General features: G+C 35.0%; 1 protein-coding gene across 3 annotated transcripts in view; it reads right to left on the bottom strand.

Moving 5' to 3' along the window:
- Nucleotides 1-22,311, bottom strand: part of EPHA3 (EPH receptor A3) — a 354,910-nt gene that overhangs the window by 78,944 nt on the left and 253,655 nt on the right. The gene's annotated exons all lie outside the window — the stretch shown is intronic.

Below are 22,311 nucleotides of genomic sequence, written 5' to 3'. Positions count from 1 at the left end.
CCTCAGCAGCTGGATTATAGCCCTGGTACATACAGGCCTATGGAAAATGAGCTGAGATTTTCAGATGCTGGTGGACTAGTGGCAAGTGAGCAGATGTTTTCAATCTGCTACTATAATGTAAGCAATGAAATATATTTGATATATTAAAAAAAGAACAAAACATCAGGGCTACCTGTTTGTTATAACGTTGCAAAGTTATTAATGCCAGATTCTGCAGCTCATTGATAACATTTTCATATGCAACTCTGTAAGAGGACTGGAATCTATTATGCAAAAGGAGTCCCATGGTACCTATAGGTAATAATAATATTTAGTGTATTGTAAATGGACAGGGTTTAGAACATATTATAGTAGGTCTTGACTTTACACAAAAATCTCTCATGAATAAAAATATTTATCAGGAAACAATAATCATCTGCTTTTGTATTTTTATTTCTTAAAATGAAAATATTTATTAAAAAGTACAAAGGAACTGACTACTCTTTGCGTCACAAATCTCTGGATATATACTGAGGTATCTTATTGGGTGTTGACTCTATATTGATTATGTTTTGCTATGCATTATCAAAAGTACAGAATAAGAATAAAAAGCATCTGTTTGGATCAGATATCATACAATCACCCTCATTTCTAATGGAAGATTAAATATATTTTAAGTGATCTCCCACTTTAAATCCTTCCATTAAAAAGAAAAATGCATACTATCCCTCAGCGCACTTCTGGTTTCAAAACTCAATGTTGGTACACTGGCCAGCTGAAATATCTCACGGTGGGGTTCAGCAGCATCCCGTCCTGAGGGAATGTAACAAAATAAACTGCGAACATGAAACAACCCAAAATCAAGAATCCTCAAGTATATTAACTAATGATCATTTTCATTGCTAAACAACTTATTTTCTTATAAAGATTTTTCTCAGGTCGAGTACCAATAGAATCCTGTGTATTTGTATTCCCTTTAATAGCTAGCATTAGAAGTTTTGTATTTGTGGATTTGATGTTTCTGTGATTGTCACATGCTGACTTTTGTGTCTAACTTCTCAAACCATTCCTGTACATAAATGCCTTTCATTTTTATTCCTCACTTAAAAATAGAGTTTTCATTAAGCCTGCCTCATGACACTTTATTAGAAAGGGTAAGTCTAAATGAAGAATCCATTGCAGTAGGTTTCCCATCCTTCTATTTCTATTATTTGTAAGAGCTTATGAACTCTTTTGTAACTAAAGCATCATTAATTTAATGACCTGGAAATGATTATTTAATCTTTTGACAAGGAAAAATGTAGGTGTTGCTTTTCTGATGGAAAAGTGAATACATTTTCTTATTCATATTTTGCTCCCATTAGCAATTACTGTCATTTCATGTAACTTATCATAATTTACCATTCATACTTAATTTTCATCTATTCATTATTATAATTTTATTTCCTGGATTGGCCTCATCATAATCTTACCCTCTACCCCCCTGACCATAGTGGTTTGATGCTCTGAAATTGATTTTAAGCAAAGGATAACTTATTTTGGTTATATTTAGTTAAAAGTTTATAAATGTATTCAATGTTTCTAAATATATCACTTAGTTATAAGTAAATAAAAATATGTTAATTTTTTGAGAATTCTTTTCTTTTAACCTAACCCTGTTACTTAAAAAAAAAATAGCAATTTGTTATCCAATTGTTAATAAAAAAATTATAGTCTTAACATCCTGGGAAATAAGTTTTGCTTTTTGTACAAAAACGGAGAAATTCCACTAATTTTCCTGCTGATTAAATCCACTAAAAGAGTAATTTTAATATATACTTAATGGGGCATTTCAAAGATGGTTGATGTTGGAACAATTTCCTAATAAACCCATGGAGACCCTACATTTATTCCACATCACCAGGAAACTGGTTTATTTTCCCTAACAGTTAAAATACACTTTCAAAGAAATTTTGAAAGTTATCATGCATGGCATCTCTCTTTAAACACACACACACACAAACAAGAGAGAAACACATTCATTTCAAAGAATGTGAAGAAGATTGTATTAACTTTTTAATGAAAGCTTTGCAGGCTGTTTGGGGTCTGCCCAAATTTTACTGCTTCTGCACCGAGCAAGGCTTTATAACTGTTGAAATTCTTCAAAGGTCTCTGAGCAAGCTGCAGGGCCCTGTTTGACTGTAATAAATAGTCTTTTGTAATTCCACACTTACTTAAGTAGAGGCAATTGCTCCAAGCTTGTGCCATCTCTAAGTTAAATGAACCTTTTCTGATTGCTGCTTTTAGGCCCCTGTTAAGTCATTTGTTCTGCTCCTTTAATACACGCCTCTTGTGTTGGCTGCATGTCAGCAGTTTCAACCCAGTGCACCAGCTGGAATCCCGTTACATTTAGGTAATGCTCATCAATATTTTAATATTAATAAATAATTAACAGAAATTGTTTTTCTCTCTCCTAATGAATAATTTTAAGACATGATAAAACGTACTGCAGAAAGAGATGAATTCTATGGGCACGCCACTGTATCAATGCTTTTTAAAGTGTTTTCTAGAACATTCTTAACTCACACCTTGAAGTATAATTCATCCATACTTCCTCATGCACTCATAGATTCTGTAATATTAATGAGAAACCATAATATGGATTACATTTCTTTAGGTTAGTTTCCAGGTATTAAAGAGTGATTTGTTCAAAGTACTAATTTCTAAAATCCACAGAAATTTCTTTCAGTTTATTATTATGTTATGTAAGAGAACATGGTTTTGCAATGTATATCATAAAATAGATTTGATTTATTTTGTCTTCATTTCCTTGTTGTTGTTTTTTTTTTTTTTTAATTTTGTTATTTGGAAGAATGGTGGGTCATAGTTCCATAGGATGAAAAAAAAATTCATCCCAAGACTAGAGAAGTGCTCAGCGCTAGTGTAAGAAGTACACAGGAGGAGAACAAGTCTTCCCCAGCAAACTGCAGGTGTATAAGGAGAAACAACAATTACTGGTGAACACCCCGATAGTTCCAGATTGGGCGTTTTAATCCGGTGCCTCTTTTATATACCTTAAATGATATATACCTGAAATGACTCTCTTACCAAGATGAAGAAATTGATCATAAAGTAGGCTATGGTGAAACTGGTCAAAGCCTCTATATAGGTTAGTAAAAGCAGACTTCTGCAAAGGGGGAAGGATATATATATATATGTATATATATGTATATATAGTGGTAATAAGAAAAATTAAAACAGTAAGAAGGAACATGGTAACAAGAAAAATTAAAACAGTAGGAAGGAAGTAATTTTTAGTAAGTTAATAGCCCTCTTTAAAATAATACCTTGGTGTGTAAAATACATTTTGTGGTATTGTTGTTTGAGAGGAAGCAAATATTTGACCCTTAGCTTTTGCTATTCTGGGTACAGTTGGTTATACACACGTCCTTTGGAGAATAAAGAAAGGAGACGTGATATACTTAGTAAAGTGAAATGTATTATATTTTAACTGAAATATTTCTTAAAAGAATACACATACAAGAAAAATGTTGGGGGGAAAGAGAGGTTCATGAATCACACAGTTATCTGTTCTCTATGAAGCTTTCCTATACTGACACTATACCACTGAGAAGTTCTGAAGACTCCAGGTACTAAAAAAAAATCTTGTGTTGCCACAGTGGACTTGCTCATGGCTCTTTCAATTAATTCTTCTTCAAAATTTTTCTTTGTCATGACATAGAGCTATAAAGATATTCAGATATTTTCACCTTATATTGTCTACTAGTATGTGTTTTGTAAAAGCTGGTATCAAAATACTTTTCAATTGTTATTCTAGAGGGACATCACTTTCTGGGAACGAAGGATTGAATGCTCACTGGGTGCTTACTTCCCTAACTCTAAACCACTGCATCTGGCAGCCTCTTGAATCACAAACATGCAGTGGCTAGTCCAGAGGACAGAGAAACAAGAGAGTATAACCCTTAATAGTTAATAACTGAACCCTAGTTATTTATTTATAGAAGAAAGGTAAGATTTCCTCTCATTGTCAGGATAACCTGAGCCATTGACTACATCTAATGAAATAATAATAATAATAAAAATTACAATGAAGAAGCAAAAAATGTTGGGCTAAAGAGATTTCCTTGTAAAGAGATTGAGTTAGAAATGGGGCTTGTATGGTTTACAATTTGTATTTGAGTTACACTTGATACACTTACATGCCAAACCTACTGACAGACATGGAAGAGATTCATTATTTTAACTACGGTGTTTTTAAGCTAAATTTACCATTATTCTGAAGCTAAAATATGACCTATCCTTAGAATCAGGAAGTCAAAACTTCAAAATTCAACTCCTAAAGGATCTGGTTTGGTTTGTTTTTATTGGGACTTTCCTCTTTCTGGGTTTGGGAATTTCTAATGAACCTCTGAGGTATCTGTGGTTTAGAGATTGGACAAGTTAAAGTAATAACAAAAAGGATTCAGTATTTCTTTTCTAAGTAAGCCAAAGCTTTTAAAAATTATCTCCATGGGAAAATATCATGCAGTAAATGGCTGAAAGATTTTTACTTTGAATCAGACATGCCTTTAAAAGCATTACTCCCTTATATTTTTGTAACATTCATTACAATGCCCACTTAAAAACATTTCCTTCTTGGGTTTTTGGTGGTGTTTTTTTTGTTTTGTTTTGTTTTGTTTTTTTGGAAGTGAACCCTTCTACTAAATCCAGAAACACTCTTGGGTTTGAATTAGCATAATCATTCATAGCTTCATGTTCTCCATCTCACCACCCCTACCCTGATTTCCTCAACCTGTTGTTCTCTGGAATTTCCTGTTTGGGTCTCAGGACTCACTATCTCTACAGACTAACCAGTTTCAATTTCAGAGTTATACTCCTTTATATATTCTCCCTCACCAAGAACCCTGCATGCCAAAAGCTTCAACATCTGACAGCTGATGAATATTCTTTTTTCAATTCTAGTTTTCCAGCCCTGCTTCAATTCAAACTCTTGCCATTTTTCACCTGGATTCTATATTTTTCATCTCAATTGTTTCAGAAATTCAATTTTCTACACATTTTGATTACTTCTCATTTTATAAAGTAAATGAAATATTAACACTCCCCTCCTTCAAAATTTTATAATTTCAAACAGTTTTTTTTCTAAACTTATTAGCTAAATAATAAGAGCCCAAAAGAAAGGCTAAGGAATCTACCTTTTTAAGAAGTTTGTATCGGAAAACTCTTAAGATCACATATTTGGGAAATTCTGGACTACAGTAAAATACATAAATTGAAATTCATGATGTTATTATTAAGATTCCTCATAAGACTATCACACACATACCAGTTTTAGTATTTAGTGCTCTCCTTTCAAATTAAAATTCTAAAGATAATTCCTTTGGTCATCTGCCCACAGTGTGCTGCTACACTTGCTATCTGGAACGTTCAATCTCTTCCTTTTTTCATCTGAAAAATCTCTTGTATTATTATCCTTAGAAATCAACTGCTTAATATAATTCTCCCAAAAAGCCCTTCCTGAATCCCTTAGGCAATAGTTAATCAGCTTCTTCCTCTGTTCTGATATACAGAATAGTTTTTCATTCTCTTAATATTTAGCCCACCACATTGTGTTGTAATTACATAATTTACTTACCAGGTGTCTTCCTACTATATTATAAACCCCTCAGAGTCTTCAGTGCCTAATGTCATGACAATCTTGCATAAAACTAGCTATGCACTTTGGTTAGCTTTACAGTAAAATATACAATATATTTTGTGGTTATTTCCTTTGGAAGATAAGTTCTATTTATCTCTCAATGTTAAATAAATAAAATTTGAACCAAAATGAAACTTATAATGTGTTTAGCAGAGATACCATTATCTATAAAATTATGTCATTAATTTTCTATAGTAAAGAGAAAAATAATTTTCTCAACTGAACCAATAGTGATGGAAGAAAAACATTTTAAGGCATACACATTAAAGATAAATTTTGAGCAGTAGTGATAGAAGAAGGGTTTATTTCATAGGTGTTTATTGTATGGATTCTTCAAGAAGAGATTCCATTTCTCTTTTTTTCAGTTGCCTTCCACATTCCTTATTCTTTAAACCAAATTCTCCTTTTAATGTCATTCAATATCCACACAGAATCAGAACAGTCCTCAAATACGTTGTTTTTAAAACAAAACAAAAAAACCTAGTTTGTCCCCTATTGTGTTTCTCTTTTATTCTCCTATTATTACCACAGCCACAACACTTCTGACACCTCTGGTTACCAAAGTGTGGGTTTTCCCCACACCAACTAATTCTATGATACCAGCTGGGTTTCCTACAGTTTAAATTCTGACACTATCTACTAGAGATAGCATCAGATCCCACAGGTTAAGGGCTCAGTCCTACGAGACTGCACCCCACTTAGATACCAACTACCAAATTGTAGGCCCCCAGGTTACTCACAACTTCTGACCTGGCTACAAATTGCAGGTTCCCATGACCCCCTTCTTCAGTTTGACTTATTTGCTAGAATAGCTCACAACACTCAGGAAAATACTTACATTTACCAATCTATTAAAAAGCATGATAAAGGAGATACAGATGAATAGCCAGATGAAGAGATACACAGAGCAAGATCTGGGAGGGTCCTAAGAACAGGAACTTCTCTCTCTACTGGAGTTAGGGTATCACTGCCCTAGTACAAGGATGTGCTCACAGACCTGGAAGCTCTCCAAATGCCATACTATTGGGATGTTTATGGAGGCTTCCTCACATAGGTGTGATCAATCTTAACTGCATTTCTACCCTTCTCCCTTCTCAGGAGAATTGGGTAGCAGGGCTGGAAATTCCAAGCTTCTAATCATGGCTTCATCTTTACATTGACCAGTCCTCATCCAGGTGCTATTCAGAAACTCACCCAGAGTCACCTCATTAGAATAAAAGACACTCCCTGTACCCAGGAAATGATAAGAGTTTCGGGAGTCCTGTATCAGGAACCGGTGTCAAAGACAGAATACTGGAACAGAAGTATGCTGCTAGTGCTCTATTATTTAGAAAACTACAGGAGTTTGTAGAGCTCTGTGCCAGGAACAGGGAACAAAAACCAATATATAGTTTGTGTTATCTCACATAGGTGATATGGCTTTGAAAAATCTATGGAGGGCAAACCACAGGTTTCTAAATACAATGTTTCCAAGTGAAAGAGGTTAATATTGATAAATACCTATTTTAAAAACTCTTGTTCACTTGGAGTTTATTAATCTCTGAAATAAGGAATCACATAGGTAGGAGGGGTACCTAGGTGGCTCAGTTAGTTAAGCGTCCAACACTTGATTTCAACTCAGGTCAAGATCTCAAGGTCCTAAGACTGAGCCCCTCATGGGGCTCCACACTCAGCATGAAGTCTGTTTCTCCTGCTGTCCTTATCCCTGCTCAAGCTGGTACACTCTCTCTCTTTCAAATAAATAGAAAATCCTCAAAAAAATAAAATTAAGGAATCAGTTAGGTAGGAAATATTAGGAATTAGAGCAAATAAAGTTTTTTTTTCAACTAGTTGTCTTTGAAAAATGTAGTATACTAGAAAATTTATCAAAAATATTGAAATCTTGGGAAAACTCAGTTAACATCTTATCCAGCTTTTGAGTACAGACAAGGTTATTTTAGTATAGAAGGCTCCAAAGATTAAGGGCGATAATTGTTGAATGCAGCTAATGGAAACATGGTGGTGAGAAAGGATTATGATGCAAAATCAAGCCCAGATGAAAGAACAAATCTTAGGTTATAACCAAGCTAACCACACTGTGAGTTTTTATTTGCTTGTTTGAGTGTTTGTTTTAAAGCACTGCTGAAGTAATAAGGTCTCTTCTGACTTAGAGTCACTCAGGGGTAGAGCTGCTACATTCCAGCACAAGACAGAACTGAATCTGGACCTTGGGAGCACTCTCTGTGGAGCTCGTGACAAAGGGCTTTCTGCTTTCTCATTAACTGCAGGAGTGGAGAGGTATGACTTAAATACATGTTAGTGCGGAAGGGGGCTGACACTTATCCCGCTTCCATTTTACAGAAGACGGTTAGAAATCTAGTAAAAAAGATGAGCCCCTTAGGCTGTTTGATCCATGTGCTCAATGGAGACAGAAAGGGGAGAAAAATTTACCTTGTATTATTTACATTATATTATGTCACATTTGGAAACAAGGCAAAATATATACAGGTCTTAAGTAAATTAAACTTTTATTGGCAAATTACAACTGTAGATAGATGGAAAGAGGCCACTGATAGAAATATTCTATATTTTGGGTGAGGTGGATATCTTTGTCAAAAGTCATTGAATTTTACATTTACAATTAATACAATTCACTATATAATATAGTGAATTGTATTAATTATAAAAGGAAGTAATATATATATATATATATATATTACTTCCTTTTAAATGGAAGTAATATATGTATTTCTTTCTTTCTTTCCTTTTTTTTTTTTTTTTTAACTATCTTTCTTTATTTTCTGTATTCTTGATCCTCTGGCATCTGAAGCCTTGCTGACTGGGTGGGGATAGACTGCCTCTCCCAAGGTTAGCCAATTCCTACAAATAGCAAAGACTGACCCATGAGGGTGCTTTTCATATGAAATTCATAGATCCAGAGCCTTCTCTATCTGAATTTATACTCTAGGAGACATTTCTCTGCTCTAATCATCCCAAGGGTAGGTATCAGACAGCTGGCAGGTCTCTACACCTCAGAGTCCATTGAAGTTATTTTAACTGGCTAATCCTAGGTCTACCTATCTTATCTCACTTTGGCTTTCTAACAGGAATCATCATAAAGGCTCTTGCCCATGCTTTCCACTCATTCTTTCTGTCTCCTAACTGACCCTGATACTCCTCTATGTGGCCCCTATGGTGTGGCAGTCCCCCCTTTCTCTTGGGAACTGTGAGTAACAAACTATCTTTTTCATAACAATCATCTCTTGACCAATTTTTGGTCTCACTATACCTGAATAATAATAAAAACTACATTTGAAAACAATTACAATAGTGTAACATTGTCTACAAGTTATTGCAAACAATAGACGTCCTCTCAACAGCACTATCATGCACGCAGTCTTGTTATAACTTTTTGTCTTAGTCCCATCAAATCCAGAGTCTTCCGTGATGTCCTGTCTTTGATGTCTAACCAACAGTAAAGGTTAAAATAGCCTATCGCAGCTTTAATAATAGCTTTAACCTCTTATGCAATTTAAGGAATAGGTGTTTCTGTACTTATAAAGTTGCTGTCTGTTGGGTTCCTGTGTCTCTGTTCATCAGCAGTATGATTTTAGCCAGATTACATCAGCAGTTTGGCAATACACACTAAATCATGAGCTAACACTTTTGTCTGGACCTACCCCTACTTGGCAATGCTGAGGGTCAAGGTGAATCATTTTGTTCTGTCTTTACCCCATCCTTTCTGGTAAAGAAAAGAAAAGATAAGAAAATGAAGAGAATGATACCACAGTTGCATCCGTCCAGGATTCTGGATTAATTATGTAGTATTAATTGGGGTTTGTGTCAGAAGTAATAAATAGCTAACTTTAATTGAGGAACCAAAATTTAAAACACACATACATCCATACATGCTCACACACACACACACACACAAACACACACACACACACTCATGCATTCATGTATTTGTATGACTTCGAGTGTGATCCTATGATAACTTCGCTTTCACTTATATATGTTCTTGGATGAATGATTTATTTCTGAAGGAGTGACAACTGTCCTTATAAGTATCACATGCATGAGTGAGCAACCATTACTGTTCATTGTTATATGAATCATGAATTTTTATAGTGCATTATCCCTCTATAAATGTACACCATAGAAGTATATGTTACATCTAAATATTATAGATTCTGTGTGTGGAAGCAGAAAAAAATGTTGACAGATTGTGCTTAGCATATGGCATATGTAGGTCTGGCCCATTTGGCTTGTATGTGCCTAGCAATTCTACCCTAAGTGCAGCAGAAACCAACTGAAGCAGGAAAGTCCACTTTCGGAATCACAGAGGCTGATCTCTTTCTCAAGGAGCTGAAACCTCCCATACCACGAAATCTTCAAAGGCTGGTCAAACATTGGAAATCAGATTTTCAAAGTTAGCTCAGACCTATCAAATTTACTTACGTATAGAAATATTCATTGGCTTGGGGGGAAAAAGGGGGTGGCAAGGGAAGAGTCCAGAAAAGAAGATCTTTGAAAGTCACTATATAGAATGTAGAATATTTGATTACCATGAAATCAACTTCCTTAGCAGCCCTATTTCTATGTTACCTTGATACTAGGAACTTATTTATGGTATGGTTATATTCTTAAAGAATGCACTAGTCTTTCTTTGTTAATTTGAAAGGAATCACCTGAAAAATATATTTTTTGAAGATTGATTTATTTATTTAGGAGAGAGATAAGGGAGTGGGAGCTCAGGAGCACAGGAGGAGGGGAAGAGGAAGAGAAGCAGACTTCCCACTGAGTTCAGAGCCAGGCCCAGACCTTGTACTGGACTCCAGAACCCTGAGATCATGACCTGAGTTGAAATCAAAAGTCAGGCACATAAGGAACTGAGCCACCCAGATGCCCCTCACCTGAAAAGTTTCAAGTAAAATAGGAAAAAGTTAAATGCATTTGGCAATTCCATGACTCTTGATATGCAGTCTACATCTCCTCAAATTATGCATCCCAAACCCATTATCTGATTTCAATTAAAATTTTAAAAATTAAGTAATAAAAAATAGGTTGTGATTATCAATTTTTTGTAGCCTAGCTGTCCGAAGGATGCAGGTGGGAATTATGCTAATTCAGGTATGTCTGCATATTTATACAAACAAAATGCACACCAGCAGAGACTTATAGAGTTTCTAAAAGCAATCATGCTTGCAAAATTTCTATTTTGGCTGTAAAATTTGGATTGTTCATGCTTGCATTTAGTAATACTTCCCAAATTCTTTTTGTTCCAAATTCCCTCTCTCCACTCCATATCACTTGATTAAGAAATGCAAGCACTTAATTGTGATAAATAACATTTTACTTCCCACAAGTAGAAATTCTAAAAAAATATAAGCAAAAAACAAAGAGGAAATTTCAAAGGCAGACTACCTGCTGCTTAATTTCCATGATGCCTGTGGTTTGACCTCTTTAGTTCCAGGCACAAGATTAATTTATCTAAAGAATTTTTGTCAAATACCTTTTGAGCTAGCATGAGTTTTGGAAGAATTTAAATTCTCAAATCTATCCAAATAAGGAAAATACATCAATACATATTTTTGCCATTATGTAAACTCCACATAACTGACCTCAGAATTTTAAGAACTGGAGCAAATTAATTTTCACATGTAACATAAAAATTTTAGCACATTAGAAAAAAATAGCCTAAAGTTATTCCATTTTTGGATTGCATAAGTAAAGCTAAAAAGAAAATTATGTGGATACATATATAGTAATACTTGTTTCTCTTAAGAACTTGGCTTTCACTTTAATGTGTGTATTTAGTTTCCTGCATTTCTAATTCCCAATAGCTAACAGACAATTATCTTTAGTCTACACAGAGCAAGAGTTCTCAGACAATTCTGGGTAAACTTCAGGAAGGAATATAGTTCGTGTTACCTAAGATATGGAAAAATTCTAAAATTCATTCCCAAGTCTGTGAACTCAGGTCACTTTGTGTTGAGTTTTATTTATGAAAAATTAAATTCAATATGAAGACTCTTAAATTAGAATTTATGTTTTAAAACTTGAGCTTAAAAGGCAATGATAGGCTCATCATTACTTATTAAGGGGATAAAAATATCCTAAAACTGATTTATATGACAATGGTTGAATCAGTCAGAAGAGTCACTAAAAATTATTGAATTGTATACTTGAAAAGGGTAAATTTCATGAGGTGTAAAACCCACCCCAATAAAGTTACATGCTTATGTATATATGTATATGTAAAAGAGTAATCTGAAATAAAAATTAGTACACATGGTTTACCAGTACTGAGGTGTGGTTTTATTAATTATATGGCTTTGAATAGTCTTGAAAATTTTTCTGCTGTGTTCCAATTTTTTTCAAATTTTCAGGCTTGTTTGTTGAAAAAAAATCGTATCTGTGTGAAACTATTTTATAGGCGATATTACTTATTACTGACCTGGTCTGTCAGATTTCTTCTGGAATTGAAAAACAATAAGCCAAGAATCATTATTATTCACATTACACAGTCTGTGGTTTAGCTTTAGAAACATGCTTTTCAAGTTAAATTTCCTTCAAAATGCACCTAGCTAGAAAAAAACAAAATAAGGAAAAAATGCTACAGGCAAAGCAAACTTGAGGTTTGAGAGGTCTGGCAGTCCATTCTCAAAACACAACTGGGTTTTTCTACCCCAGCTACGTTATAGGAGGCTCACAGTTGGTTTTCAAATATGCATTTATGGATCTATGTGTATATCTTGGTTTCCTGGATGGTTAACATGTAGTACTTTTAGTTTTTGTTAACCTTAGGAATAACTGACTGTCAAATTGATTTGGGACTATAATGGCTTGGTTTAGTACTCTGAAAGGGGATCAGAGAACAAGAGGCCTTGTAAGGCCACACGTTGGATTCTAAACAATGTATACAGTTTGCAAATGAGTACATGTGGAATGAATATTCCATTAATATATAATGTTCAATATAAAGCATCCAAAGCATAGGCAATACACATAATCGATATAATGTCTGTGTTCTTTCCATTCATAAATTCAGGAAAAAAAGTGTATACAAAATATAGGGAAGTTCTTTTGTTAATTCACTACTAGCTTCTAGTGAAATGGTGGATCATGAAATCAGACCAGAAAATAATCAATCTAAATAAAACAAGTTTTGAACAACAACAACAAACCTATGTTTTTGTTCTAAAATCTATATCAGCTAAATTTGCAATGAGGAGGGGCACCTGGGTGGCTCAGTGGGTTAAAGCCTCTGCCTTCCGCTCAGGTCATGGTCCCAGGGTTCTGGGATTGAGCCCCACATCAGTCTCTCTGCTCGACGGGGAGCCTGCTTCTTCCTCTCTCTCTGCCTATCTCCTCTGCCTACTTGTAATCTCTGTCTGTCAAATAAATAAAAATCTTTAAAAAAAAATTTGCAGTGAGGAAAGTGACTACAAGAACTACAGGCACAAAAGAAAAACCTTGAGAAAAAATTTTCCAACACATTCCTGAAAAGTCAGCAGGGTTTTACAGGAAACAATCAAGTGATTGTAGGAAGAAAACATGCAACCAAAGAATGTATTCAGTTAACATCTATAATTTAACAAAATAACATATGGTCAAAGTCACTTTTTGAAGACAAATTAAAAGGTCCTTATGGACTACAAATTGCTAACTACCAATGTTTATTTAAGGAAACAACGAATAATATTGATGACTAACTATCCCAAGACTGAATGCTGCAAAATTGGCATCTGAATACTTAGTGTTGACTTTGCTGGTAACTTTGAAATCTTAAATCAACATGTTTCATCCAAGTACAGATGGAAGGTATGCAATGTAGAGGAAACTATGTTTATGTTTTTAATTTTAAAAATAAATATAAAATTATAAGAAATGACAACAAATAGTTTATGAAATTTGAACATAAGTTCTTTAATCTATAGGAATCATCAGAAACCTAATACAGGTGAACAAATTCTATACCCATAGTTAGATATTTACAAAAAGAACATGGATGAAATGTAAAACCTGAATGTAATAATCTTAAAAATCCTGCACAGGAAGACATATTTGTATTATACACTACATACTATATTTAAATATTTAATATATTTATTATCATAAATATGTATGTACCATGTACATATGTATCTTATCTGTGGTTTTGCTTTCCAGGGTTTCAGCTACTGCTGGTCAACCACAGTCCAGTAGCAGATGATCCTCCTTCTGACTTTTTGTCAATAGTCTGTAGTAGCCTAATGCTATGTCACAATGCTTATGTCATTCACCTCATTTCATCTCATGAGGTAGGCATTTTATCATCTCTCATCATCATCATAAGAAGGGTGAGTACAGTACAAAGGAATGAGAGAAGGAAAGAGCACATTCACATAATGATTATTATGTCATAATCATTCAATTTTATTATTAGTTATTGTTAATCTCTGTGCCTAATTTATAAATTAAACTTTAACGCAGGTATGAATGCATAGGAAAAATACCATATATAGGGTTCGGTAGCATCTGTGGTTTCAGGCATCCCCTGGGGGTCTTGGAATGTATTTCCCACAGATAAGGAGGCACTACTGTGCACATTTACATTTTATATATATATATTTGTATCTATCTAACCTCCTATGTAAGCTAAGTTACTGATCATTTTCTATATTAGATTCACACATTCTTTTATTTAATTCTAACAGCTATCTTAAGAAATGAGAACTATTTTTTCTGATTCCACAAACAGGAAACCCAGAATTAACATATTAAGAAACTCAGCTAAAACAACAGTCAGCAAATTGTGGTGCTCCTATTTCGCTTTCACATCCTTCTCTCATTTGAATCCCTCCATTCATACCTGCCAATACTTATTGCAATACAAATAATGAGATAATATGTTTCTATTTTAAAGGAAAGGAAAATATAAATGATAAATTTTTTAAGGATTAAAAAGTTAATGACTGGGATTTAACCCATACTCTTCTTTCTTACTATCCTACTGGAATAAGACTAAAGAAGTACTGAGGTAGTTCTCCAGAAAGACATTTGAGACAATATAATTTGTATTTCATTTAATAAAGCAACCATACTAACTAGTCTTATAGCTCTCCTTATTATCATTCTAAGGTCCTTTTTAAATTAATAATATAAAGAATATTTCTGTACATGTTCCTTTTTGCATATTTTTCTTTGTATATTTTTGACCAATTCCTTAGTAAAGAATATTGAAGAGTTTGTGTTTCTATTACATGCTAGGCACTGTGGAAGGTACAATGGGTAAAACAATGTAAAAAGCAGATGTGTAGCCCGCCTTTATGGAGATCAAAAACATTTGCATCACTAGAGTTGGATTTCTTTACAAATTACTGATACCCCATGTTCCCCTAAATACATATGGAACCTATTATCTTAGTTAAACACTAACTGGTTTGAAGTATTCTAACCCATCCAGGATACCTAATGTGTATTTTGTTGGTGTCCCAACAAAATCCCTTTGGAATTTACAAATGTAGTGTAACTTTTCTATTTCAAGCTGCCAGCATCTTACTCTACTTGGGAGGGCTTCCTTTGAGCATCAGAGTCTGCTCTGCCAAATACATCAGGCTGGACATTCTAAGAATTAATATTCTTTCAATTTACCTCTCATCCTTGGAGTAGCTCTCAGTCAAGGACTGTTGGGGAGTTGATGTATGATAACCCAAGCTTTCTCTTCATTTGGGAGGGATAATTCTCAAGCAAATATTCTACACCAGCTCTCCCTGTTCAGCAGCAGAATTAATTTCCAGTTTCCCACAGGGGAACTTGACCATTGCCTGCCCCTAAAGCGGTTGCCTTCATTTCCCTGTTTCATTTTCATACTCCCCTACCTGTGTCTCCTGGGATAATCTCTCCCCAGAAAACGTGTATTCAAATTCTCATCTCAACATCTACTTACAGAAGAATACAAACTAAGACACCTTGGGTCTATGAAGAATTTCTGGGATACTGATGACAGCCAAGTCTGTCTTGAACTCTGTGTAGATTTTTAAGATACTTAAACAATTTACGTTTGCTCTAGATAATAGTTGATTCTGTCATTAGGAAGTTTTAATCCCCATTGGGTCTGAGTTTAAGGAAACCAAATACAGTCACACAAACAAGTGCACAATTACACAGAGCTAACATACACACATATATAATCCTACTCCAGCATTGTTAATATCTCAAAGTCACTCTTGAGAGTTGTAAATGGTAATATAGGTCATATTAGAAATTATTTAAGTAACAGGACTGTGGTTGCTATAGTGGGATGAGATCATTTATGATACTGCTTGGAAGATTAGTGGCATCCCTTTCGTTCAGAGAGGACTCTGTTTTTCTATCTACTCTAAGTAGGAGTGACTCTTCTGAAACAAATGGTTAGTTTTTAAAAAATTCTATCCTCTTCTCCTATGCTCAGAATGCAGCATTGTCAGGTTAGAGAAGCAAAGGTGTTTCATTACTTGGCCATTCTTGGGGATTCCCAAGCAAATACCAAAATGTTTCATGAGAATGGGCCCTTAAACAAGAAGCAGACATCACAATGCATACCAGATCTATAGAATTTTTTTTTTTTTTTAAGTGGAAAACAGAACAGAGGTCTCCTGATCTGTTGAAACTGTTTTCCTATTCTCTGATGACATTGCTGGAATATCTCATAGCTCTCTGTTACTTTCAGTTATTAATACCCAGTATACACAGTGTAAAATGAACATTTTCTGAGTTTTAGAGATAAAAGTTGGCAAAGTTATTCCTTCTTTCTCTTTTCTGGTGTTGAAACACTGTGGAGAGGTTGTGGAAAAATGAAAAAGTTCACACAACTGCGCTGTATTTGTTGAGTTCCATTGTTTTCTTGACTGATAACTGCTTTTAGAATTGTGTGCTAGCTTTCTGTTGCTACTCATGACTTTTTTCAAAGGAACTGTGGGGACCCATTTCAAGCCACTTAGAAAATCCTCCAGATATATCTGGTCCCAACTTTTGAAATTTTCTTTTCAATGTGGTATACTTAGTACATTTTTGTACTATTTTTTATCTTAGTTGCCAATTCCCAAGCAATAAAAAATAAATAAATAAAAATAAAAATAAAACTACATATTTTAGCTTTTGGTTTGGAAGCTCATTTTGAACAAATATTTCTGTTGTCTTAATAAACTCTAGATAATTATTATATATTGTACTATACATATTACCTATATCATAGTAGTTGGACCAAATGAGTTAGAGTTAACTTCTTATACCTACTTTGAATAAAACCACGGAACAACACTTTTATCATCCTACAACATCCAAAGCTTTACAGAATGCAATTTATTTCTATGTTGAGGTAACATGTTATATAAGCCCATAAATGGAAGGCTGGAATAGGATTGAAAGAGAGCTAATATAGATCTCTAAATAAATCCATCCTGCTGATTCACATGGTGAGTGAGAATTAAGTCCAGTAGAAATCAGACAAAGAGGCTGATAAGCAAGTCCCCTCTGGGAGAGACTCATTCGCAGCGATGGTGATATCCTGGTTTTCCACTGTCTAGCAGATTTCACCAAAGAGACATCTGTCATGTAGGATTTGAAATTAGCGGGCCTATCCAGAAATTTTCTGTTTTTTATTTCTTCAGTTCCCACATTGCCACTTCACAGCAATTACTCCCAAAATATTATTTTATGAGGTAAGGCAGATGTTAGAGATGTGCTATACATAGAGGCTTATGTAGGTAGCCTATGTAAAATGAGGAAAACATTGTACATTGTATTAAATTTTATCTTGCCTGAGGATCAGTCTTAAGAAAATGGTTTTAAAGAAACTACAAATGAACAATATGTTTTCTTTAAAAGTAAGATCAAAGGAGATGAATAAAAAGCCCAATTTATCTCTTAGGTTAATATTTACATACTTACATAAGTCTTATAAGACTTTATAAAAAGTCTTTACCATTTTATAAGTCTTTACCCTTGCAAAGATTTGAAATTAATAAAAAAAAATTAACTCAAGGGGTCGCCTGGGTGGCTCAGGGGGTTAAAGCCTCTGCCTTCGGCTCAGGTCATGATCTCAGGGTCCTGGGCTCTCTGCTCAGCGGGGAGCCTCCTTCCCCGCCCGCCCCCCACCACCTCTCTGCTTACTTGTGATCTCTGTTTGTCAAGTAAATAAATTAAAAAAATTATTTCAGGAATAAATATGAGGGCCCTCTGGATGAATCAGTCAGTTAAGCTCTGACTCTTGATTTCGGCTCAGACCATAATCTCATGGTTGTGAGATCAAGTCTAGCATTGGGCTCCACACTAGGCATGAAGCTGCTTAAGATTCTCTCTGTTCCTCTCCCTCTGTCCTTCCGCTCTTAAAAAATAATTAAAAAAAAAGAATAAATATGAACACTATACAGCATGAATTCTATTAGTGCCAGAGACCTTTAATCAAATTAAAAAGTTATGAGGAAAAACAAGACGAACAAAACACACTCATAAATACAGAGAACACCCTGATGGTTGCCAGAGAGAAGTGCGGTGGAGAGATGGGTGAAATAGGTGAAGATGACTAAGAGCTACAAACTCTCAGTTATAAAGTACATAAGCCATGGGAATATAGAAACAAAGCATAGGGAATATTATATTAATGGAATAATAATAACTGTGTATGGTGACAGATGGTAACTAGACTTAACTTGGTGAGTATTTCATAATGTACATAAATGTCAATCGCTATGCTATACACCTGAAACTAATATAACATTGTATGTTAACTATATTTCAATGGAAAAAAAAAGAATTGAAACCACTTTTATGGAGCAAAAAGACTAGAAAAACAAAGTGATAAAATACTTGGGAGGACCACATATTTTCCTAATCAAGATGCATTTGTTTGATCAAATTACTTTCTTCATGCAGCAGTTCTACGCAGATTCATCCTTGGTTCTTTTTGTGGTTTAAATGGATTTTCGGCACACTGCCCTTTAAACTATATTACCAGTGCAAAGTGAGATAACATACCTTTTGTTAAGAGTCAGATGTTAAGTTATTCTATTTGTTTTATTTATGATTTAAGGTAACTGTCTCATTCATCAAGAATAATGCTAACCACAGTCTTGAGGAGACAGAGACTAAGCTGTTCAAATGAATGACTATGAAGTGAGTAGCTTGTGCCAAAGGATGATTCATTTGATTCAAAACACATTTGTAGAATAAATTTTGGAACTGTGCACACTTGTTAATTTTCTCTTTTGTGATTTCCCTTCTCTTTTGTCAGTTGGCAATCAAAACCAACATTTAGATACTGCCAAGTTTGATGAAGTGGTTAAGAGCATTCCTGGGAGTGGCACACATGCCAATGAATCAGCTTTTTACAGTTAGAAAAAAAATATTAAAAAGTCTGTGCTGGTATTAACAAAAGTCCCTGTGTGGTTTTGGGTTTTTTATAAAAAAAAAAATGTTGGGGAATACAGAAGCCTGAGCTGAAGCGTGAGGATGACAAGGAACTATCAGAAATAATTGATATGCTCCATCATACTATAAAGCCAACAGGTCCAAAACTACCTGAGGCCTTGTCAAGTTTAAGGTCACAACTTGTGAGACTGGGTGTTGTCTCAGGGTTTTCTCTTGATACCTCCTGTTTCCTTATTTGCAGAATCCACAGGGGCTGACTAATTCTTTTTTTTTTTTAAGATTTTTTAATTTATTTATTTGACAGACAGAGATCACAAGCAAGCAGAGAGGCAGACAGAGAGAGAGGGGAAAGCAGGCTCCCTGCTGAGCAGAGAGCCTGACGCGGGGCTCTGGACCCTGGAACCACGACCTGAGCCCAAGGCAGAGGCTTAACCTACTGATCCATCCAGGCACCCCAGGCTGACTGATTCTAAGAACTTCAGATGGGTCATTCTTTCATTCTAAATTGGGCAAATGTCAATCCCAATTTGATTTGAATATCTCAGACCAGGTGGATTATTGGTTATGAAGAAATGTGCAGTAGCATTTTTCTTCCCTGCTTTCTCTGTGCCATAAGATCGTACATTTTTGGAAGTGAAGCTTTCAGATAACTTCCTAAGCTAAAAGTGAATCATGGAGAATTGCCCCGTAGAAACAATGGACTTGGACTTGATCCTAATGTCCATCCCCAAGCATACTCTAGTAACTCTTTAAATATTGATTACTTAGAAACTATGTTTTTTTTTTTCTGCATAGATGATCAAAGTTGACCAGGATATAAAAATTTCCATGAAAGAAAGAAATTATTTCCAGTTTTGAAAATTGTTTCATGTTTTTCTGGTCTTTTTTTTTCCCCTTTCATATTACTCTGTTTTATACAATAAACTAAGTAGAGGAACATAAAGGAGAACAAACTTCCCCATCAAGTTTCCCCTACTAATTCTGAATGTGTCATACGAGATGGCTGCACGTCACTAAATTAGAGAAGACCCTGACTGACAGTTGGTACTTGGGAGACTCCATCCATCTCTTTGAGAGGGGATATTAAGACACCAGCCTGATTCTTCCTTTTCTCTTATGTATCTTCTTAGTTCCCTATTATACACAGTAGAAGTGGACTTAACATAAAAACGGTTCCTGTATAATGAATACAAGGTAAAGAAAGATAGTTAAGAGCATGTTCATTAAATGAGTAGAGAAGCTAATCTTTCATGGAAATTTAAGACATGAAAACAGATAGAAGATAGTTTTGTTTAAATATGGATAAGTAAGATATTAGGTAAACTGTGGCCTTTAATACGAATCAAAACTTCTCAAAATCATCAACCAAAAAAAAAAAGACCCTGAAATTAAAAAAATATATATGTGAACAACTAACATGAAGTTTTTGCCCAAATGGGCCATACAAAAAATAATCTACAGAGAACCTGAGCACCTTGAAACATTTATTTTCATATAGTTTAACACTAGTTCCATATTGACCTCCTCAATTTCTTGGTAGTTCCTTTATTTTCTTAGTTGATACCCCCTAGTGAGCTACAGATGTTTAGTCTAGGTGCACAAATAAGAGAGAAAGCAAAGGTACCAGTTTGAGGGGGCGTGTCACATTTTTACTTTTTAGTTCAGTAACTTCTCAGTCCTTAACCAATTCAGTTCAGTTCAGTTCTGTTCAAACACTGCCTATTTCAGGCAAAGTGACTTTCTAGATTCACCCTTATTTTCCTCCTTTTCTCCTAGGGTTGATGAAGCAGGTTTTCCTATTCCTGTCTATGGCTTAATTCCATTCTTTCTTACATGTCATTCCTTAAGTCCTTGAAAGCCCTGCCCATCCTGTCGGTGATATTAATTAATGCTATTTTCCTTTGTGTGGCATACTTCCATAGAAGAGAAAGTGATGATTAAGATGATTAAGAATGCACATACTGCTGGGGCACCTGGGTGGCACAGTCAGATAAGCCACCAACTTTTGGTTTTGGCTCAGGTCTTGACCTTGGGGTCCTGATATGGAGCCCCGTGTGGAGCCCTGTATGGAGACCAGCATGAGGCTTTGCCCTCAGCACAGAGTCTGATCAAGCTTCTCTCTCTCCCTCTGCCCCTCTTACACCTCTGTCTCTCTCTCTCTTTCTCTTCTCTCTCAAATAAATAAATAAATAAATAAATAAATAAATGAAAGTTTTGGGGAAGAAAAGAGAATTCAGGTGCTGCTATCAGATTACTTGAATTCAGATCATGATTTGGCAACATCTGTGCGACATTCAGCACGTTACTTCATATCTTTGCCTTAGTTTCTTCCACTGAAATACTGGGAAGACAATCATTTCCACCTTATGGGCTATTATTCCTAATAAAATCAGTATTAGATGATATGCAGAACATGATTAGCACAATGCTTGTCACATAGCATGTACTTCAACATTGCAATCCAACTTCGGTTTCGAAATTGCACTCTGAATTGTCTCGGATAATATGATACTTCCCCAGCTACCAACTACTGCTTTATATTCTGATCTAATTTTGTGAAACCTCGAGTATTTGAATCCTGTGTGCATCCTTTCCTTTTTCTTACATCTCTTTCACTTAAAAACTATTCAGAAGTGCCTACTTGGATAAGGACCAAGGAAGCCAGTGAAGAAGACAAATGTGGGCCATGCCTGGATTGTGCCCTCAGGATCTTAGAATATAGTAGGGAAGATTAAATGCATATAAAATATCATTCTAATGAAAATTAAAATAGGAGAGCACCAGAAGAGATACTGCTAACTCATAACGTAGTGCTCTGGAAGGTCAGATGAAAGCACAATGACTTCCGGCTAAGAAAAATTAGAGAAAAGAATAGTGGAGGAGCTGGCATTTACTATGGGCTTTTCAGAATGGAAGACATTTGGACACATAAGTATTAAAGAAGTGTATTTTAGGTGAAGGTTACCAAATTTGCCAGACTTCTTGGAGAATAAGAAAGGGTTTTTTTGTTTTGTTTTGGGAAGATTTACTTATTTTACAGAGAGCACATGAGTGGGGAGGAAGGGCACAGGGAAGAGAAAGTCCTCAAGCAGGCTCCCCACTGAACTTGGAGCCTGGTATGAGGCTCCATCCCAAAACCCTTAGATCACAACCTGAGCCAAAACCAAGAGCCCCCACTTAACTGACTGAGCCACCAGGGTGCCCCTAGAACAAGAAAGTTTTAAATTCATTTTGAAACAAGTAGTAAAGCAGATTATGGT

The sequence above is a fragment of the Lontra canadensis genome, unplaced genomic scaffold, assembly GCF_010015895.1.
Source record: "Lontra canadensis isolate GAN:19392208 unplaced genomic scaffold, GSC_riverotter_1.0 scaffold80, whole genome shotgun sequence".
NCBI lineage: Eukaryota > Metazoa > Chordata > Mammalia > Carnivora > Mustelidae > Lontra > Lontra canadensis.
This window is presented reverse-complemented; position numbering and strand designations above follow the sequence as displayed.